The following is a 20,289-nucleotide window of genomic DNA, read 5'->3' as shown; positions in this document are numbered from 1 at the left end:
ACAGCCCTGACCAACACAACTATGCTGATGCAAATTTTAAGTATAGACCAGGCCTGATGCATTCCAATGAGCAACAGCTCAGGATCTTAGTCAGTATCACCTCAGAAGTACAATACTTACACAAGTTCTTCTTTAGCATGAGAACATCTATCTCCACTTCCCCTCATTATACAGGTACTTCAGTTTAAAAAAAAAAAAAAGTAAATGGTTCCTCTTTTGCCTATTTTTCCAACAGCACCATCTTGAACTCTCTATGATCTACTGCACTGAGTTATCAGCCCATCACTTCAGATTCTGGTATAACCTCTGAACATGCCTTAGCATACAGACTTTTAAAAATCAGATTCACTCTGATAAATGCCATCTTCACATTCCCTGCTTTCTCGTTTTCCTCCTCCATTAGGAGCCAATAGCTCCGAGAGAGAGTATAAACTCATGAGTTTTGTTAAGACAAATGTTTTCATTAACTTATTTCAGGTAAGAGGGGCCAAGAACCCCTCACAGAGGTCCACAAAGTCAAAACATCTAGGATTTATAGGACTCTCCGATCCAGGTCTGAAAGAATTATTAGAAATTTATTGTAGGAGTGTTTAGGCCTTACTTGAAATATTATATATCCAATCCCTCAGTGAATTAATCTATCTGCATGCCATCCAAATGGATAATTCCACCCCAGACACACTGACTGGTGTGCACATTAGAAGTCCCAGCCACCACCAGTGCTGGACCCCCGAAAGAATAATTAAAATAATTCCTCTCTTTTGGACCCTGACCTATTTTGACTTTTCTGCTGGATCGGAGAGGGTGGTTTGCAGCTGGAAAAGCAGTTTCTTAATCTCATTATCCATGAAATTTGACCACTTCTCTACTGTGAAATAACCTGAACCATTGCAGAATTGGACAAATGCCAAAAATTAGTTTTGCTTTGGATAAAAAAAAAAAAGATTCTCTCTCAGCTCTAGTGAATCCAGAACTCCAGTATGTCCCTTGTAAGGGAGCTTGGAGTAATTCCTCACCTTTTACACTCCTGAAAGAGACGCATTGTTTAGTTCAAAAAGGAATCTTTCATGTCTAGACCCGCCTCCAATATTTCTCTTCCCTTTCCCAGGATTTGCAAATTAACACCAAACAACTGCCCGAAGGCAAATCCTGCCCCTCCGGCAGCAGGTAGAATCCATGCATTTCCATTGCTCAGGGTGTGGGGAGGGGCCCAATAGCCAAAACTGGGACTTCATGCAGGTCTTCTACATACTCCTGCATCTACTGTTACCAGGATCCACCAACCTTTTTTCACCTTTCTGTGGAATGAGCACATATTGGTTGTGAACACAACTATATCCACGGTGGCTGTAACACCCAGAAAAGCCCTGTTGTCATTCTGTAGCCTAGGGAGGAGTTAAAGGATCCCATTGCTCCAATAAGCCCTCTCCCCTAACACCGGCCCAACCTTAGTATAGAGAATGGTAGGAAGAATTTGCCCCAAGTAATTTCTGATGTGCAAATCAACTAAGTCCCTCCCACCCTATTTTTCCCCCCGTGCAATGGCATTCTGTTAAACAAATGCATGTACATGTTTGCAGGAGTCAATATGGCACCTTCTTTGAAAGTTTTCTCCCTTACGTTTGTCACCTAGAATCCAATATACTTTCAAAACAAATGGTTGTAGGGCATAATGTCCTAGAAGCATACAACTATAGCAATGAAAGTCTCCTATTACGATCTTCCAGCGATTCTGTTTCCTGCAGTTCAAGATTTTCAGCTTTTTCCTCTCTTCCATTGCATTTACTCTGTGTGCGCCCATGCACGCGTATGTATATGAGAGAGAGAGAGAGAGAGAGATCAGGAGTGCTGCAATATATCAAAGTCAAATCCAATTTTAAACGTGAGTGTGTTCCTCTGTCTATTTCCTATGACTTTCTATTTTGATCAATTTAAAAAAAAAAAAAGCCGACAGAAATCCCCTCTTACCCCTCCCCTTCTATGACTCAGTCACACAGCAGAAAGTCACATGGAGAGCTTGCAGAATGAGATCAATAGGTCACATTGCAATTTCATTCCCTGTGATTTCAGGTGGGATGTGAAGCTTGTTATTCATGTTCCGTGAGCTTTTAAACCTGTAAGCTTCTAGGCTTTATTCCCCCTCATAAAATCCCCATGAGCCCAAGAGATGAACAGCAGCTTTCCTCTCATACTGTACACCCAAAGAACCTAACTGGCAGCAAGGAACTTACTGAAAAAGAAGTGTTGAACTATACTTCCTATATCATCATAGTTCAGATGAGCTATTACTGCTACTTTACTGTAACTATAAGACAACTGAGGCCTTGAACACTACCACACTGTATATTTATCATCCATTAATTGTTCATGAAAACACTGATTATGTTTTGCGGGAGGGGGTTAAGAGTATCAAAAGGGATTCCAATACAACAAATGACATCAGGAACTCTATTTAAGAGCATGCCTACACTTCAAGCAGGTGGTGTAACTTGGAGCTCGAGGAGACATACTTGCATTAGGTTTGATTGAGCTAGTGCACTAAAGAGACAGTATAGCTGCAACAGGGCAAAGGGCTATAGCTGCCCCGAGTGTATACCCACCAAGATGCTAGGTATGTACTTAAGCTAGCTCCTCCCACCACCATGGCTACCTTCTACTTTTAGCATACAAGCTTGATCTCAGACAGAGTAGGTCTCCTCAAGCTAGGAATTACACCCCCAGTTTGAAGTACGGACATACCCTCAAATTATAGGCAGTAGTTGGTGAACTGAAAGCATGTGTTTAGTAAATACAAGTAGCAACAATTATCAAAGACAAAAGGTAAAAATCAATTACCTAAGACTGAACATTTTCAAATATACTTGACCAAAAAAAAAAAAAAAGTAGTAATTTATCCAATTCATTTAGTTTAGGTTCCAGTTTAGTTTGATTTCATTTAACCTAGGCACATAGGCCAGATCCTAAGTTGGTGTAAACCGGTGTGTACCTCTCAATTTTAATGGAGCTGTGCTGATTTTCAGATGAAGTTAATTTTAAGGCCAGAAGAGGCCATCATGATGAACCAGTGAAACCTGCATAACACAGACTTGAGAACGACACCTATTAATTCCTGTATTGAGCCCAATACCACCAACCATTTACACTACCCTAGGATCTGGCTCCCAGTTTAAAGGTCTGGTATTCGTACAAGTGTATGACAACAGTAATAGGCTGACACTTCCCCATCTCTTGGAAACTCACAAGGAGGCCAGCGGGAGCAGAGGTTCCCCTGCCAGTCTGTTCTTCTCTCTATTATAACTGAAATCTCATGTCTCCACCCCCTCAGATCTGAAAATGGATTCCACCAGTCAACATAGGAGAGGAAAAAAAACATTCCACTGCTTCTAGCAACTGCCTTGCAAAGGGAGCACCGATTGAACTAGCCATGAGTTCATTTTACTCAGCGAGCTGCCCAACAGCAGTTTAACTGTTGTGCGAGTGTCTGAAATGCTTCTTAGGGGATGCCTTTAATAGAGATCACGTTTAGTCATTTGTGCAAAAATGCCAGGCTTTGTTACTTTGTTGGATTTGTTGTGCGTGCTGGATATCCGACTTTCCTTTTTGCGAAGCCATGCTGTGAAAGAAGGATTTTGGCTGTGCAGTTTCCCCATTTCCTCCCCCACTATTGCAAACCAGGGCCAACTGAAGGGCATAATGAGTGATTTCTTATCTTTCAGATTAGATGGTAAATTGAGTTGGATGTTTTTGTTACTGTTATGGACAGATATGGTGATACTAGAATGTGTCTGTCTGTGTGTTGAGGTCTGGCCTATTGATCTAACTTTGCAGCAGTATATTCATCCAAGTGATAACAGTGCTGAAGTCATACATGGAAAGATTTTTTTAAAAATACATATGGATTTTTTGATATCCTTGAGGAAATTATTTTGACCTTATATTGCTGAGAGTTCTCCCAGAGTTATACTGCCAGAGCTCCTTTACAGCAGATGCGTTTATTAAAAAAAAAAAAAAGCCTGTTGCAGATTTTCAGATCAGCGCCTAGAAACGCAAGTCAGAGGCTTCTGTTCAGCTGATTCACTGATAGCTCTCTTAGCAGGGAGAAATTACTTTTGTGTAAGAAGCAAATACCGAACTGGTTTCAAAACTCAGCCTCTGGCAAATCCATCATAGCAGGAAACATTCCCTGTTTCTCTGACAGACTGGCCTGGGGCTGAAAGTTAATCTAATATGACAGAAAAGTATACAGTAGGTAAAGAGAAAAGAGCCATAGCTAATCCCCTCTCAGCATTTTACAGTAGGACATATTTGGAAACAAAAACATTTGCGTATAGACAGTAAAAGTAATGCCACAATAAATCTTCAGATTAAAACAAAAAGGGGGCATAGAGATATACTATCAATACAGAAAATAAGACGTGTGCAGAATCAGTGGCTGGAAGCCGTAAGCTACACTGGGGCTTTAAAAACAACTGTCAACAGCTACTGCCACTAGCTAAGACTGTTCATTTTTGCTATTACAGATCAATTTTCTTTTCCCTTATCCCTCTGAAAGAGAAATTAATAATGGACTTCTCCCACTATAATGTATACAAGCATGGATTTAGCTATTAAAACACTTCACCAAATGTAGCAGATGCCAATGTTAGCAATGTTGGACTTTGTTGTTTCATCTCTTCTACCAGCAAGTATTTGTTTGGGTTTCCTCTTTCTTTTCTTCCTCTCCCCTCCTTTCTTGCAGACAAGATCCCTGAAGTTATATAAATCATCACTGCTGAGAATGAAACATACAAGTATACTATAGTTTCTACTTAGGCTCTGAGCCAGATCCTGATCTCCATCTACCTGAAAGCAGTAGAGTTACTCCAGGTTTGCACCTCTGACACACAGAACAAGCTGGTAGAAATGGTTGAAACATCTGACAGTTTTCCATTAGAAAATACAGTTTTGTTGAAACCCAAACATTTTGCAGGAAACTACTGATTGATGAAATTTGACAGAAAAGTGTCAAAACACTTCAGCCCAATAGTTTCATTTTGTTTTGATTTCTATACATTTTAACATCGTATTAGATATAAAACCATAACACTGATTTGACAGAATCAAATTGTTTCAATTTGGAAAAATTGAAACTTTTCATAATTTCTCTTCTATAAGAAAAATCCCAAATGTCAGCCTTTTATTCCAATTTAGAACAAAACCACAGATTTTTGAAGTGTCTGAATTTCTCAAGTGATAGCAATTCTGATTTCTGACCAGCTGTACCCACAGGATTTAGAGAAGATGAAACAAAGCACAGTTATTACGGTCTAAACGCACAACGACATTTTGATAAAACTTTGTGTGTTGACAAAATCCCAAATGTTAGAAGTCTGAGAAATTGTGAGAAAGGAGTGTCCAAGAGGCAGTAGCCAGGTCAACGGAAGAATTTTCTATTGACTTCGTGCTGTCTACATGGATTTTTCACACACCTGAGCAATCTAATTTTCTAGTGTAGATCAGCCCTAAGAAGGTGGTCAGCTGCAATACTCAGTACAGCACACTGCAGGAATTTAGCCACAAGTGACAAAGGGACTAGAGGTTAGAGCTGTGGAAGGACAGAAGTTCCCATTTCATGAAGGATTTTGAGATTTCAAAATCCAATTTTGTTCTAAATCAAAATAAAAACAGAATTTTGAAATTTTCCACAAAGGAAAATTCTGGGGGAAAAAAAAATCTTTTCAGCAATTTCACTTTTTTTGGTGTTGTAATAAAAAAAAAATTAAAAATTCTATAATGATGGAAACATTTTGAAATTAAAAGTCACTTCAAAATTAAAAATCAAAACATTTCATTCCCAAAACATCATAACGGGTGGTTTCAACATTGTGGGAACTTATTTTGTTTTCTTCTGAAACTAAATTCTGGCAAAAACCCATAAACAACCTGATTTCATGAAACATCTTGACTTTAATAGAAAAGTACAATATGATGGAATATGGTTTTGTTGAAACTTTCCCAGCCAGCTGTAATAAAGACACCACTTTCAAGGTCTAAGAATGGGGGACTGACCCCTCAAAAGGAGTATTTTCTTTCGAAAGGACCCATCAAAAGTTAGTGTAACACAAAAAAACCACCACAACCAAAAAACACCATAACAGAAAGCTCCCCCAGTCTGGAGTTCAATCTAGCCCTCACTCAAATACAAAACTGTTCATCGCTATATCCTGAGCAACTCATCAGTATATGAGTGATAGCTCTGCACTCTGTACAAGTTAGTCAGAGACCACCATTTTAGATCAAGCCTCTTGGGTGCTAGATGGGTAGTTATCAACTCCTGTTACAGGAGGAGCCATACTGAACGGACGCTTTACAAGACTCCCTACATCTTAACTCATTAGAAGCAAACTTTCTAGCACTCTTGAATCAGAGGTGGATGTAGCCTCCTGATTAAATGGGAGAACTCTGCTGCCTCCTCTTTCTCACCCCTCCAATGGGACAACCACCAACCACAGCAGCACCCTCTGCTATGGGCACTGCAACCTGTCACATGGGGTCTCAGTGCCACTCATTCAAATTCAGTCCAGCCATCCCATCAGCATGACAAGGGGGTAACAGGAAGGGGGCCAGGACAAACCTGAGTGGTTCTATGCACCAGGCCAGGACTAGGGTTGCAGTGTGTGGGTACAGGGTGCTGCTATGGGTGGTTGGTGGATCCAGGTCGCCACACCCATCTCCACAAGACAGGAGCCACTGCTGCAGGGTTCTGTGGGCACAACTGTTCCCATAATCCCCTGCTAAAAAAGCAGCCCCCGTTGTTTCAACAGCCAATTATGAAATCACAGTAAATTGGTATAATCAAAAGAAAAGTACTCGCCCTCAGGACACTGTTCTTGAGGGGCTCCCCCAGATGCCTTTCTTCAAAGGGCTTCACCGTGGGATGAAAGGGGATTTAGCATTTATTCCTCGGTGCATTGGCATTTGCAGCATGACCACAGGAGCCCATCTGAGAAGCTCCTTCATTTCAGGAGAACAGTTGCCCTGCTGTCAGTGCAGCACTCATGACTGATGTGCATTTGAAGCAAAAAAAGGAACAAAAGGGAACTTCTTCTGATGTGAGTGGGAAAATCACTGCATAGGGAAAGTAACCTGAATATATCCCAAATACAAAGAGAGGGTGCTGCCTACACACAGTCTGAGCACCTCTTATATTTCAGGACTAAAAGCACAGCCTAAATTAATCGTTCCCTTCTAGGCCATGAGATGTCTAAATTACAATACTCCCTCGCAAAGCCAGATGGGTCCAGGGACACAGTTTGTCCACTATGAAGTGGATAATGGGTTTAATGAAATAGTTCCCCAATGCTTTCTAAAGCCCTCCTGGATGTTACTATCCCAGAGTAAGGGTCACGATCTCAAGCTCTTCTCCACAGCCATGAGAACTAAAACCTTAATTATACATGCAGAGAGAGATTCTTCTATAGTCACATGAATCTAGGAGCTGAACCTTACAGGAAGACACCAAAGCCTGTTCTCACTGGTCATCAACTTCTATTACTATTTAGACTGTTTTCAAGTACCTAAAACCAGTCATATTCCAAACCACAAAAGAGTCAGACCTTCTCCTTTCTAGTTTCATTCCATTCCATTCCCTATTTTGTTTTATCTTTTCCCGTGTTGTTTCCTCTCTCTCTTCTCTATCCTACTACCTCTCTCATATTCTCTTTCCATGCATTCTCCACCTGTCTTTCCTCTTTTCTTCTCCTCTCAAATTCTTTCAGTACTCTTACACACTGAACTTCTCTTTTGCACACCAAAAATCTTACCCCATTAGTGTTATCCTGACTCTCCCCCTACCCCATTCACCTGGGTAGGACTCATATTTTACTTGTTGACTAGGAGGATTTACTTACCAGAGGACTGGCCCTACTTACCATACAAAGATGGGGGAACCATTTTCAAGAGGCAATCCCCAAATGAGAAATCACCTCAAATTGCTAGAATAGGGGAGATCTATTGAGATTCCTACCAGGGTGCTGTCATTGGATCCTATCTAGGGGCTTCCTCTTTCTTCATCTTTCCTCCCAGAGCAGGATTAAAGAATTTTGGGGCTCTGTGCATAAGGAAGATGTTGGGGCCTCAAATTTTCATAAACTAGTCATATCACATGAAAACAAGGGTGTGAACAAGCTTCAAAAACCCTGAGAGTTTGAAATCCAGATCCTGATCTAAGTTTTTCAGTTTGAGTCCATCTCCAGGTACTCCAAAAAATAACACGTGACAAGAGTTTGACTGTTGGTGGGCAGAAACCACAGCCCATCCTACTGATTATTATTTTTGCAAATATTATTGCATTGTTTATTCCCCCATCTGTCTACATCCACACGTTGCCTTGTCTTGTACTTCGACTGTAAGCTTGTTGGGGCAGGAACAGTCTTTTTGTTCTGTACAGCACCTAGCATGATGGGGTCCCCAGACCATGACTAGAGCTCCTACATGCTGTGCTAATACAAACAATCAATAATAACAACTTTAAAATGATGTCTCAGGGAAAATAGTCTTTAATAGATACCAGAGTTAAAAAAAAATGGGGGGGGGGAGGGAGGAGGAGTAGTTACTGAACAATATGAAAGCCACAGATAGCTAAGGCTATGTGTCCTTTGTTCCTTACTCCGACTAAACATTTCCTCTGTCCCCTTCTTCCCAATCTGGAGAATTTTAGTGGACACAAAGACTTTTAAAGGACTTGTGCCAACATTTCTGTATCTGGTTAAAATATTACTGTGTTAAAAATTGAAACTTGTATAATGCTAAAAAGTGTTCCTGCTATATTGCTACCTCTTATTGTGTAATATGAGAAAAGAGAAATGGAAAAAATAACTATTGGGTCATCTTGTCTCTCCCCAGCCAGCACAGGATTATTCCCTGCAGCATATTTTCTAGTGCTTTACCCATCAGATTATTTTTCAAGAACCATAAATAAGTTTTTTAAAATGCAGTAAGTTGAACTAGGGGTTCCAAACTATTAGATACTGCAATATGCTTGCAAATAAATTCCCCTGTGTTCATGGTTCTCAATATGGAGCACTTCCCAGGGACAATTTCAAATATGTAAGAGAAAACAGGGACCTACATTTATACTGGTTGTTGAGAGGGCTCTGTGCAATACAGGCAAGCATATTCTATTATAAAAACACGAAGACCTTAAAACTAGCTTCCTCCACCCGTGCACTCAATTGTCCCTGACTACAAAGTGGCTTTAAAAAAAAATTAGCTAAGACCTTGTAACAGAGTCAGACCATTTCCCAGCTATGCACAGCTTCTGTATGAGAATAACTAGATGCATTAGTCAACTTTCACAAAGAGTGAATGTGTAACTAACAGAGTTGTGCATGTATCTTGATGTAAACACTTACATAAGCAGCACATTCTGCAAGCAATAGAAACAAAAAGTGCTACAAGATAATTCTAAGATATACAACTCGAAGAGCCTGCATATGTTTTCTACGCAGGATGCGAGGGATCATACAATGTTTTTGCCAGATCTGAAGAAGCCAACAGCCACCCATCTATTATAATTCACATTACAAGATGAAATTAGACAATAAAGAGTATTACTCACCAGTGCTACTAGTTGTTTCTGCCTTGAGGATGAATGACCTTTATGTACAGAAAGGCTGTCAGGCAAGTTCAGGCATGTATGCTATTGAACTGACCTATAGGGAACAGCTGCACTAGTCATCATCAAAAGCTGTAGCTTTTAATCTGGAAAGAGTCTCAGTTCATTAATGAAAGTCACATTTTTAAGTAGCAATACTCCTGCTAAGATTCCTGCCATGGGTTTTGTTTATTAGTTCACAGCTGCCTACATCCATAGGCAACAACAAGCTATTCTCTCCTGAGTGTGTAATTTAGCAGAATCCTGGTGTCTGTCTCAGTTATGAAAACAGAAAGAAGAAACAAGACCATGAGTTATGAGTGCACCTTATCTGGCTACAATACAAGCTTCACATGTGGACAGAACAGTATACGGCCCACGGTGGGTAAGCTCTCACAGAACTGCATTTTGCTAATAATTCACACTTGTGGCCAACAAGTTGTGCTGGCCAAATATCTTGTCCAGGTAGCTGCACTGACAATGTTTAGATATCAGTTTAACAGCTGCAGTTTGTTTTTGCTTAATATGGTTTATCTTGTCATTTTGACAGCTGGATGAATGCTCTAGTAGTTTTTAGCCAAATTATTGCAAGGTTTCAATTTCCATCTTAAACCCTGCAGATAGATATGTAATCATATTATGCTAATGACTACCAGCACTTCCAAGGTCAACAGTGGAAAGTGATCCCAGAAACAGTACAAGGCAAAAATCCTTAAGCATACACTAGTTCTAGTTTGTTTATTTTCCACTGATGCCTGATGCTCTATTAGCCGAGGAAATTGTGTTTTGATTTTTCTTTGACATTTATTTTAGTATCCAGAAGTATTAGCTTTAGCTGGACCAGGATACTTGACTTGATGGACCAATGATTTTATTGAAAGTCTTGTATTTCAATAATATAATTTTATTGGCTGTATGGTGGGTATATATTGACAGGGAACAAGCAGAAACCTCACCAAAACAATTGTTTTACATACAGTTTGCTAAATATTTACTCAGAAGTGCAGATTTTCTGGAAGTGCAGTGTTCACATATAGCTGTGATTAATTCTCATTCCAAGTTAACTAGTATGATGATAAGAAAGAAGCATCTACATGGTGGAGATACAATTTAGACATTCCAAGAAGCAGGTGTTTTTCACTGAGCTGTACCTTATGTCCACTCAGAACTCCATTGGGGCCAGAACTTAAATCCTCCTGTTCCAAAAGTATAGGTCCTACCCACTTGAGCAAAAGATAAGCGTACTCTTTAACTGTTAGCACTATGGATGGTGTCGGACACAAATGGGCAGTTCTCACTCCATCCAGGAGAGGGTAATGATACACACTCCCCTGACCATTACAATACATTATTGTTGTTTGAAATACTAGCCAAGTACACAAGACATTTCAACACTTATTAACCCAGCTTCAGGAGAGACCCTCAGCTGACATACCCCCTCCTGGCTGGGCCTGGCAAAGCAGGCTCTCCTCCTTTGGCACCGCCTGCTAACAACTGCTCCTGGTCCTTCTGGGGTCTGCTTCTTCTTATGACAGCCCTCTGGCCAGGTCACATTCAGCCCCACCTCTTCTAATACAACAGAGTCCCACAAATCAAGAGCCTGACCTTGGGTTAGGTGTTGGGCCTGACTCTGGGACCAAGGGTCCTTCCCCCCTTTATATCAGGCGACTGTCATACCACCTTCCTCACTGTCGCTATAGGGGAACCCAGAACCTCCCTCTACTCTGAGCTGCAGTCCAGGGACCCTGTAACAAGTAGCTAAGATCAGTGCCAAAAATTTCTCTGTTCCTACTTGAGATTTCCCTGTTTGTAGCCAAAAGAGCTAATGCAATCCTTGGATACATAGAGTCACACCGGGAGCTCATGTTCAGCTCATTATCCTGCACAGCCTCCAATCTTTTTCAGAGTCCCCCATCCTAAGTATGGCCTAGATGTTTGTTCTTAGATGTACACATTTAGCCTTATTAAAACGCATATTGTTTGTTTGCAACCAGTTTACCTAGTGATCCAGATCTCTCTATATCAGTGACCTGACTTCTTTATTATCTACCACTCCCCTAATTTTCAGGGCATCTTCAAACATTATCAGTGATGATTTTATGCTTTCTTCTAGGTCACTGATAAAAAATATCAAATACCATAGGGCCAAGAACTGATCCCTCCAGGACCCCACTAGAAACACCTCTGTTCAATGATGATTCTCCATTTAGAGTTACATTTTGAGACCCACCCATTAGCCATCTTTTAATCCATTTAATTTGTGCCATATTAATTTTATATTAGTCTAGTTTCTTTAATCAAAATGTCAAGTGGTATCAACTCAAACACCTTACAAAAGTCCAAGTATATCACCTTTATCAACCAAACTTGTAATCTCATCAAAATATATATTCAAATTAATTTGACAGGATCTATTTTCCATAATCCCACAATGATTGGCATTAATTACATTATCCTCTTAATTCTTTGTTAATCAAGCCCCATATCAGCTGTTCCATTATCTTGCCCAAGATCAACATCAGATTGATAGGCCTAATTACCCAAGTCCTCCCCTTTCTAAATATTGGCACAACAACTTTGGCTTTCTTCCCCTTTATGGAACTTCCCCAGCATGCCAAGATTTATTGAAAATCAACATTAATGATCCAGAGAGCTCCTCAGCCAGCTCTGGATCTGCCTATTTAAAATCCTGTACTCTGTAACTGCAACATGGTTGGAAGAATTGTAAATAAAAGCAGCAGCATGTGCTTCTCTGAAGGTCAGCTCCAGTGCTTACTGTGACTTCCATACAGGAAACTTCTTCCCTTATACAAAGCTTGTAAGGCTGTTACAACAGTATGCTTCATTGCTTTCCTGTTTTAAGACATTGATGTCAACACAGTGTTTTAAAGATATGTCCAACATGGTTTCCCACCAGCTCAGGCTATAGAACTTAATGCATTTATATTGCATGAATACCAGTTGAAAAAAAATTGCAGCCACAGCAGTCAACAGGTCATAGTCTTACAGATCAGACTGAATGCTTGCTGGGTTGAACAAAAAAGGAGATAAAGGCACAAGGTTATTGTTAAGACAACAAATACTAATTAACAGCTGACACTAGCAAATCCTGTATTCCAGCAAAGCACTTTCATTTTCATCTGTCATCTACCGCCAGTCCATCCCTATCATCATGTTTTTTTAATTATTTCATATTCTACGATGGTGGCACCCAGGACATTTATCTTAAACTTGTAAATCATTATGATATTGTGTAACACCAAAGTCATTGTTAACCATGGCTAAAAATTGTCCACTATGCCTTTCACATAGAAAAATAATTTAAAAATCTTTACATGAAGCAGGAACACTTTGAGAAGGAAGAGAAAATGCATTCTATTGCTTCCATAATCATTTAAATTATCTTATTCTCTCTTCTGTGTCTGCATGCAGAACTGTCTATAAACATTAGTGGGAATTACATGAGAATCAGTGAGAAAACACAACCCTAATTTCCCAATATGCTTTTAATAGGTCCCCTTGGCTTTTGTTTTGCATTATTTGTGTTGGCCATAAATTATTTTAAAATGTCTAGGATTGTAAACCATAAAAATGTAGACAGTATAATTTGCTGCTGGCAGCAGGTATTTCTTAATCAGGTACAAAAATAGGCTGCTTAAAACAATTTGATCTTAAACTTAACTAGCAGTATACCAACATAATGGCACTATAAACCTGGTATATTATATGACTAGTTTTCAAATAATGATCACCAGCAGATGTTGATATTTCAGACACTGCAAAGAGGGCAGATAATGCAATAACTAACAGTTAGGAGACAGGATACAAGTAGGTGTTAGGGAGCCTCTTTAAAATGCATATAAAGTACAAGCACTGAGATTTCAGAAACTATAGCTGAATGATGGAGCATTTGCAGTGTTCTGTCCCTAGCTGTGACCACATATATAGGAGATTCTCTCAGCCCTGTAAAAAATTAAGGACAAAGGAAAGAAACACAAGACAGATGTTCTGCATACGTATTAAACTCAGCTTGACTTGTTTTATCTAGAGGCACCAGCCAGAGGGGGCAACAGATCCATGTGAAAATGTAGCCAAAAAAAGGAGGAAGTTGGTTGTCACATGCATGCATGAGATATTAGATGCTCCCTACCAGAGATGAAACACACAGGACTGCAGCCACTAGGAAAGAGCAGGACATTCAGCTCACAACCACCACATTAAAGGCATAGAGATCAGAGGGAGAATTACTGCCCATTGTGTACTCTTTCAGATTGGCAACACAGCTATAAACCCCCACTCAAAACCAATTTGTAGTGTTTTGGTTTTTATTTTGTTTGCCTTTCATCCCAATTCCAGTACAAATAAGAATTACATAGTTTTCAAAACACTGTTACTGATGTTCATTTCACACTGGTTTGAAATGTAACAGGAGTGACCATCACAAAAATGTTTCAGTGAATGTACTTCAATTATATTGCCACTCTTTTTGTGTTCCACTTTCCATAAAATATTCTAGCAACTGAGTTAGTTGGTTTGCAGGACCATTTGCCAAAAACAGCTACTATTAAACCAATGTTGCCGAAAGCTCACAGAAAAAACTGTTTTTCAGATTTGTAGTGGTGAATATTTGCACTGGAAACCTGATTCTAAGAGTCACACTCATTCACTCAAACAACAGAAATACTGCACACCACAGGATCTTGTCTAATCAAAGCAAGTTGGATTTTGAATACTTGCAACAAACAAGCTACAGACCAATAATTATTTGCAAACATTTTTAGGCAGGTAACTTTGTATAATAAGTACATGTTACCGTCTCAAAATCTGTAAACAATTCACACAGAAGTGAAATTCCTAGAACTAGAGTTGGCAGTATCATTTGTAATCACACTCAATGCTTTTAATGTAATATTTTAACACCACCTCCCCCAAGTGGGCCAGTTGAACAGAAGACCTAATGGTCATCTTTAATACAATATCCTCCAATTTTCTTCTCCCCCTCTTCTTCTTATGCTCTGAATTTCAAGGTGTGATCCTGCAAGAACTCAGCAATCAGGAGATGTTCTATGCTCTCTGAGTTTAAGGTGCTGAGCCTTCAGCTGTTCCCCTCTCCCACTGGCACCTTGCAATCTGCTCCAAGCAAAGTGCAGGGCACAGCTATGCTGACCCAGGAGCACAGCAGGAACCAGACTGTGATTCAGAGAATCACAGCTTAGAAGCTGCTTCCCCTCCATTCCAGCTGGAACATTGTGGGGGTAAACTTATGCCCACTTATACAGGCAGATAAGTTAGTCAGGCACCCACTATTCTCCCCCCCTTCCCTGAATCCTCCCATGATGCAAGGAGCAAGAGGCTTCTTTATGTCCCCCTACTTCTCTTTGGGAAGCATTACTATGGTTGGGATCTATTCATATGTCTGTCAGATATATCACATTAGCCCCATGCATATGTTCCAGTGCAATGGGGTGTATCACCACCGATACGAGTATCGAATGCTTGGACCACTTACATAACTATTTTTCTCCTGATATATGTTTGTATAAAAACCCACTTAATTTCAGTATGCACACACTTTATATTATATATAAAATCCAAACACTTTGAAAATAAAATAAATAGAACCATCTCAAAGGGTCCATTAAAAGTACAATAGCCCAGATCTACAAGATACTTACTTGCCTAAATCCCAGTTTGAGGCACCACTTCAACATACAAAACTTCTGCTGCCTAACCCGTAGGCGCCTGATCACACTTGGCACCTAAACTTTTGCTGTAAAAGTTCCCTAGGCACCTATACTCCTGCCTCTGGGCCTCATTCTAGGCTCGTAGACGCCTACCTTAGCCTTGTTACAATCCATGAACCAGGGGAAGATAGGTGGAGGAGCACCCATCTCACCTGAGCGTCCCTATCCGAGAGAGATACTCAGGGGCCACCTACAAGTTTGGGGTGGGTTTCCACCCTGTAACTTTTACTCCAGTGGTTACAGCATTCACCTGGGATGTGGGAGATGCAAGTTCAATCCTCCCCCGCACCACCTGATAGGGATTAAGGATCTGAATAGGGGTTTCCCACCTCTCTGGAGAGGGCTCTGGGACATTCTGATGTGGATTTCCCTCAAACTATCCTGTTGAAGCTGTTCCACTGTCATCACTCCTAATTAACATCTCTCATTGGCTAGCTTAGGCAGCTCCATGCCTTGCATGCTGGCTTTTGTGGATCACATTTAGGCACCTGTCTCTCCCCATTCATTGCATAGGTGCCTAACTCAGGTTTTGTGGATTTCATTCTTGTTCCAGTGATTTTCCTGGTGCCTAAAAGTTAGGGACTACAACACCTAAGTCTCTTTGTGGATACAGACCAATGTTACTAGCCAGGATTCTTCGGTTCAGGCAACTCTTCTCAAACTGTTAGCAGTTGGGAGTGACAGAGAAATTATACTCCAGGCCTGATTCCAATCTCAGTTTGCATCAGTGTAATCACAGGGCAAATCCACTAAAGTACACGGAGTCACCTCTGTCTAGGAGAGATGAAAGGCATGACATTATATGGCAGCGAGGCAGTGGCAGCAGGGATCTTGTGTCATATTCTACTGCATGGCTAAAGATTTCAGCTTAAATGCTGTATGTTCATAGGTGTGTTTCTTGCCAGCATCACCCTGGTGACACAGTGAATAACAACTGCAGCTCCTCCTGGGTTATATTTTCAAGACTTCCCCCCCCCTTCTGAGCAGGTGAGGGAACACCAACAGGACAGTCCTCACCCAGGTCTTAAATAGAAGTAGCACTACTGACAGCATAACAAGGGGCTCTGTTGCGCTACTACACAATAGAGTCAAGTTCTTAGAAACAGTTTTTGGTTCCATGTAGCAATCAGACTTTATAACCTCATCATATTAAATACAATAAAAGAGGGAGAGCTTTAATGATAAGTATCAAAATATAAAAAAATTCAGCCACATTTAGTGCTGTGAAAACAAAGCCACCTCTTGTAGACTAGAAATGTCAGCCTGGCATTAAAAAGTGGCACCAGATATGCAAAGGCTCCAGGAAAACCTGGAGTAAAGGCACCAAAAATCAAAGTGCAGCTGCTCTTTTTACTGTTTAAATCATTATATATTAGCAACAAATCTTGTTGTTGGCCAATACTCAAAAATGGCATATGGCCAATAAAAGGATCAGTGGAGTTTTCCATCTGTCGCTAAAATCAGCCATGGCTCCAGCTCACACACACAGTTCAGTGCCAATATTGTTTGTGTTCTGGATTTCTATCATTCACTCAAATGCAATCATTTGACCATACAATCTGCTAAGTATACTGCCTGTGCAAACGTACTACATCATAGTGTGTCTAAAATACGTGGGGAGGGTCAATAATTCATTGAGCAAGATGGCTGATAATGGTAACAGTAGATGGAGCAAAGGAACAGAGTGGATGGCCACTTGCCACCTTAGGTTATGCAAATGAAGTTATTCTAAAGTGCCTTCTAGATATTTAACAAAAACACACAATAAGAACGAATTTTGCACTGTGCTTTTGTTAAAATCAAAGCTAAATACAAAAGGCAAAACCGTCTGCAGAGATTTCTTTTACCCACTTATTTATTACAGATACTGGGTACAGATTTTATTTTTTGGCTTTACTGTTTCACCTGCTTCAAAAGCAGGCAGATAATGGTTTGAAAGGTTGTCTGGTTTCACTATAGTTTGCAAATATCTTGGTAACATTTATTAATTTATTTTATTGAACTTCTTTGCATAGCAGTTCTCAATAGCTATCAGACTTTCTAAAGCAAGAGAGAACTAACGAGAGGATTCTTTTCCCCTTTACCCACACGGATTCGCAAACACACAAGTGTCATGAAGTGCTATGCTGTGCTAGATTTGGGTCTGGATTTTAAAGACAGCAGAACTCAAGGTGTTGAGAGTCAAGTCTGGATTCAGCCCATTAATAAGATAAGGATCATTTGTAAAATTTAGATCCAGATTAGGGTTCAGGTTTCAAATGACCCAGAGTTATAAGGTGTTAAGGCCCATGGCTAGGTATGAGAATGGACACATTTCTGTTTTCTTAACAGACAGGAACAGGAGTTGCATTTTTTAAGTGCAGTGCTTTTTTATTAAAAAAAAAAAAAAACCAAAACCCTGTTTTTTAAACTGTGCTGGCAGCAGAAAGCAGGAGAAGAGAAATGCTGTGTCGTGAGAGACCATGTAACCATTTCTCTTCCTAGACTCTGACTGCTCTGCACCTGCCATAAGTGCACTGCCAGAGGCTGAGACTTAGAGGTGCTGGGCCAGACTCAAGGTTGGTTTCTAATATTTAAAATTTGAAATTAGTGTGGGTGGGGAAGAAAGCGGGAATTCTCAAAAGCATTTTCTCAACATTCACCAAGTCCTTTGTGAATTGGTCAGAAGCTGGCACAGACTGATAGTAATGAACTGATCTGCATAGAAATGGGGTTCATGACTTCAGCAGATGACAACAGTTTATAAGAACAGATTTCTACTGCCAATCGATCCTGTGCATGGTCTCCTTTTTGCTCACTAACAGGGAAGGGGGGAAAAAATCCCTTAGCATTTCTTTTAAATGCATGCGAACCTTGCCAGTAACTAACATCCCATCTGAATTTCAAACCCCTGAAAAACAGGCACTCATTTAAAGAGATATTGTGTTCACTACCTCAGTGTCAGAATTAGACTGAAAACTTTTCTAGGCAGGAACCTCCATCCTCACACCTGCCCAAAGTTCCCAGCAGGCTGTTGTGGTGTTCTATTTAGCTCCAGATGAAGAATGTAGAGCCCATGGAAGGAGCAGCCTTAAATATCAAAATATCAACATTAAAAAGTGTTCAAACATCCATTTAAGATTCTATTTTTAAGAGTATCTAGAGATTTAAAATTACTCTTCTGAATCAGCAGGTCTGCTCTGTGCAGAAAGATCAATCTTATTCAAGCAGGCCCTTGTTTCTATTATTCGTAGTTTTCTGTGGTACACATTGCTCCATGAGCTAGCATATTAGAGACTGGTTTCTATTTTGCCTACGAGAGGATTTCCAAAGGCACAAATGCCAGGCATCTCAATGGGAATGAAAGCTGCTCTGCACCTCCCAACACGGGCCCTCATTTAACAACATTGCCATACAGACCCATACTTCTCACTAGTCCCATTGGTTTTGGCATGTGACTGCCCCAAGTCCGCCTGCACACTGGAGTTTGCCCCAAGCAAGGGGCCATGCAATGAGCCAGATTCATCCCTGCACTGTAAGCAGTGACCAGACAGCTTCCCCCTCTCTTTTCAGGGCTGGTGTGGATCCTTGGCACAGGTGAGAGGAGTCTGGAGGGCTGCCCTAAGTTGTACCCCTGCTGTAATAAAACACTATGAACTGTGGAGAACAGAACTGCCCATCCACCTCACCCCAGAACAGCCCCTATACCTGGGCTCCCTTGGAGACAGCTCACAGAAGCCAGCTCCTGCTCTAGACCAAGGACTTCAGCCTACTTGACACAAAGGGACCACAAAACAGTTCTCAGTAGGGTTCAGCATCAGCTTCTTGACACAAGGGTGTTTATGGGGGAGGGAGGCACTTAGCTTCTTTTCCTGCTTTTTAGACCCTGAAGCACAGTGGTCTCAGTGGGAGTGGATGGGAAGAGCAGGCAGCAATGAAGGCCTCTACTCCCCCTATGATGCTGTCTGGGCAAACTCTGCAAATCAGATATAGGGACACGGAGGAGCCACAGGGCAGACACAAGAACGGGGCAAAGGGGGCAGACAAGGGAAACATAGGATGACATAGAGAAGCAAGGGAGGGAGGCAGAAGGAGGAGCCACTGAGGCAGGAGAAGATAAGATGGGTCTGGGAGGTAAAAAGGGGGAGCACCATAGCGAGGGGCAAGCAGGAGGGAGCTGTTAGGATGAGGAGACAGGAGACGAAAAGCAGAGCACATTTTTTCATACTAGCTGGGAACCTGGGGCCATGGGAGGCTCTGCATACACTCTGGTGACTTTTAGGGTTTCATGCTTTTTTTTTCCTGGCACCCTTCTAAGAAGAAAATATTCTCAACCCCACCTGAATGTGCACGGAATGGTCCAGCAGTTGGAGGCTTGGCTGCCATCAGATCCCCTGCTTACCAGGAGAACTGCCCCTGGCAAACATTTTCACATGCTGGCACCTATGCAGGCCCTCCTAGTGTGCGCTGATGCTTTTTATTAGTGTGAAATTCACTGATAACCAGGGAGCAAAGCTCCCAACCTGCCAGGGAGCAAATGTGAAGTCAATGGCTTTTGAATTAGAAAGAGGCTGAATTTTCTGAAAAATGTAAAACACACAAACTGAAAAAGTTTTAAGTTACGTTGGCTTCAGCTTCAAATTTGTACCCACCATAGAAAATGTTGCCCACCAGACACTGGATATCTTCCTAGCATCACAGCTGCGCTGCCACGCCCAGTCTCTTGCAAAGAGGTTTATTTTCTTAACAGAGGTTAGCAAACAAACAGAGAAACACAGACTTTTACCTCATTCCTGAGCCTCTAGCTTCACAGCCACCCATCCAGGGCTCTCTAGCATGCCTGCTCCTAGCAGCTTCCCAGGTCCAATCAATTCTGCTCCGTTCCTGGACTAGTAGCACCAACACTGCTTCTCTAGGCCCTTTGCTCCACAG

General features: G+C 41.0%; 1 long non-coding RNA gene across 1 annotated transcript in view; it reads right to left on the bottom strand.

Moving 5' to 3' along the window:
- The window catches only part of LOC137158166 (uncharacterized), a 35,734-nt gene extending 15,445 nt beyond the window's left edge, over window positions 1-20,289 (bottom strand). The window contains exon 1 of the long non-coding RNA XR_010921308.1: window positions 20,144-20,289. This is a non-coding gene — a long non-coding RNA (uncharacterized lncRNA). The remainder of the gene's footprint in view (window positions 1-20,143) is intronic.

Source organism: Emydura macquarii, unplaced genomic scaffold (genome assembly GCF_026122565.2).
Source record: "Emydura macquarii macquarii isolate MOO-44397 ecotype Brisbane River unplaced genomic scaffold, CSIRO-AGI_Emac_v2 contig_1644, whole genome shotgun sequence".
In the NCBI taxonomy this organism is placed as follows: domain Eukaryota; kingdom Metazoa; phylum Chordata; order Testudines; family Chelidae; genus Emydura; species Emydura macquarii.
This window is presented reverse-complemented; position numbering and strand designations above follow the sequence as displayed.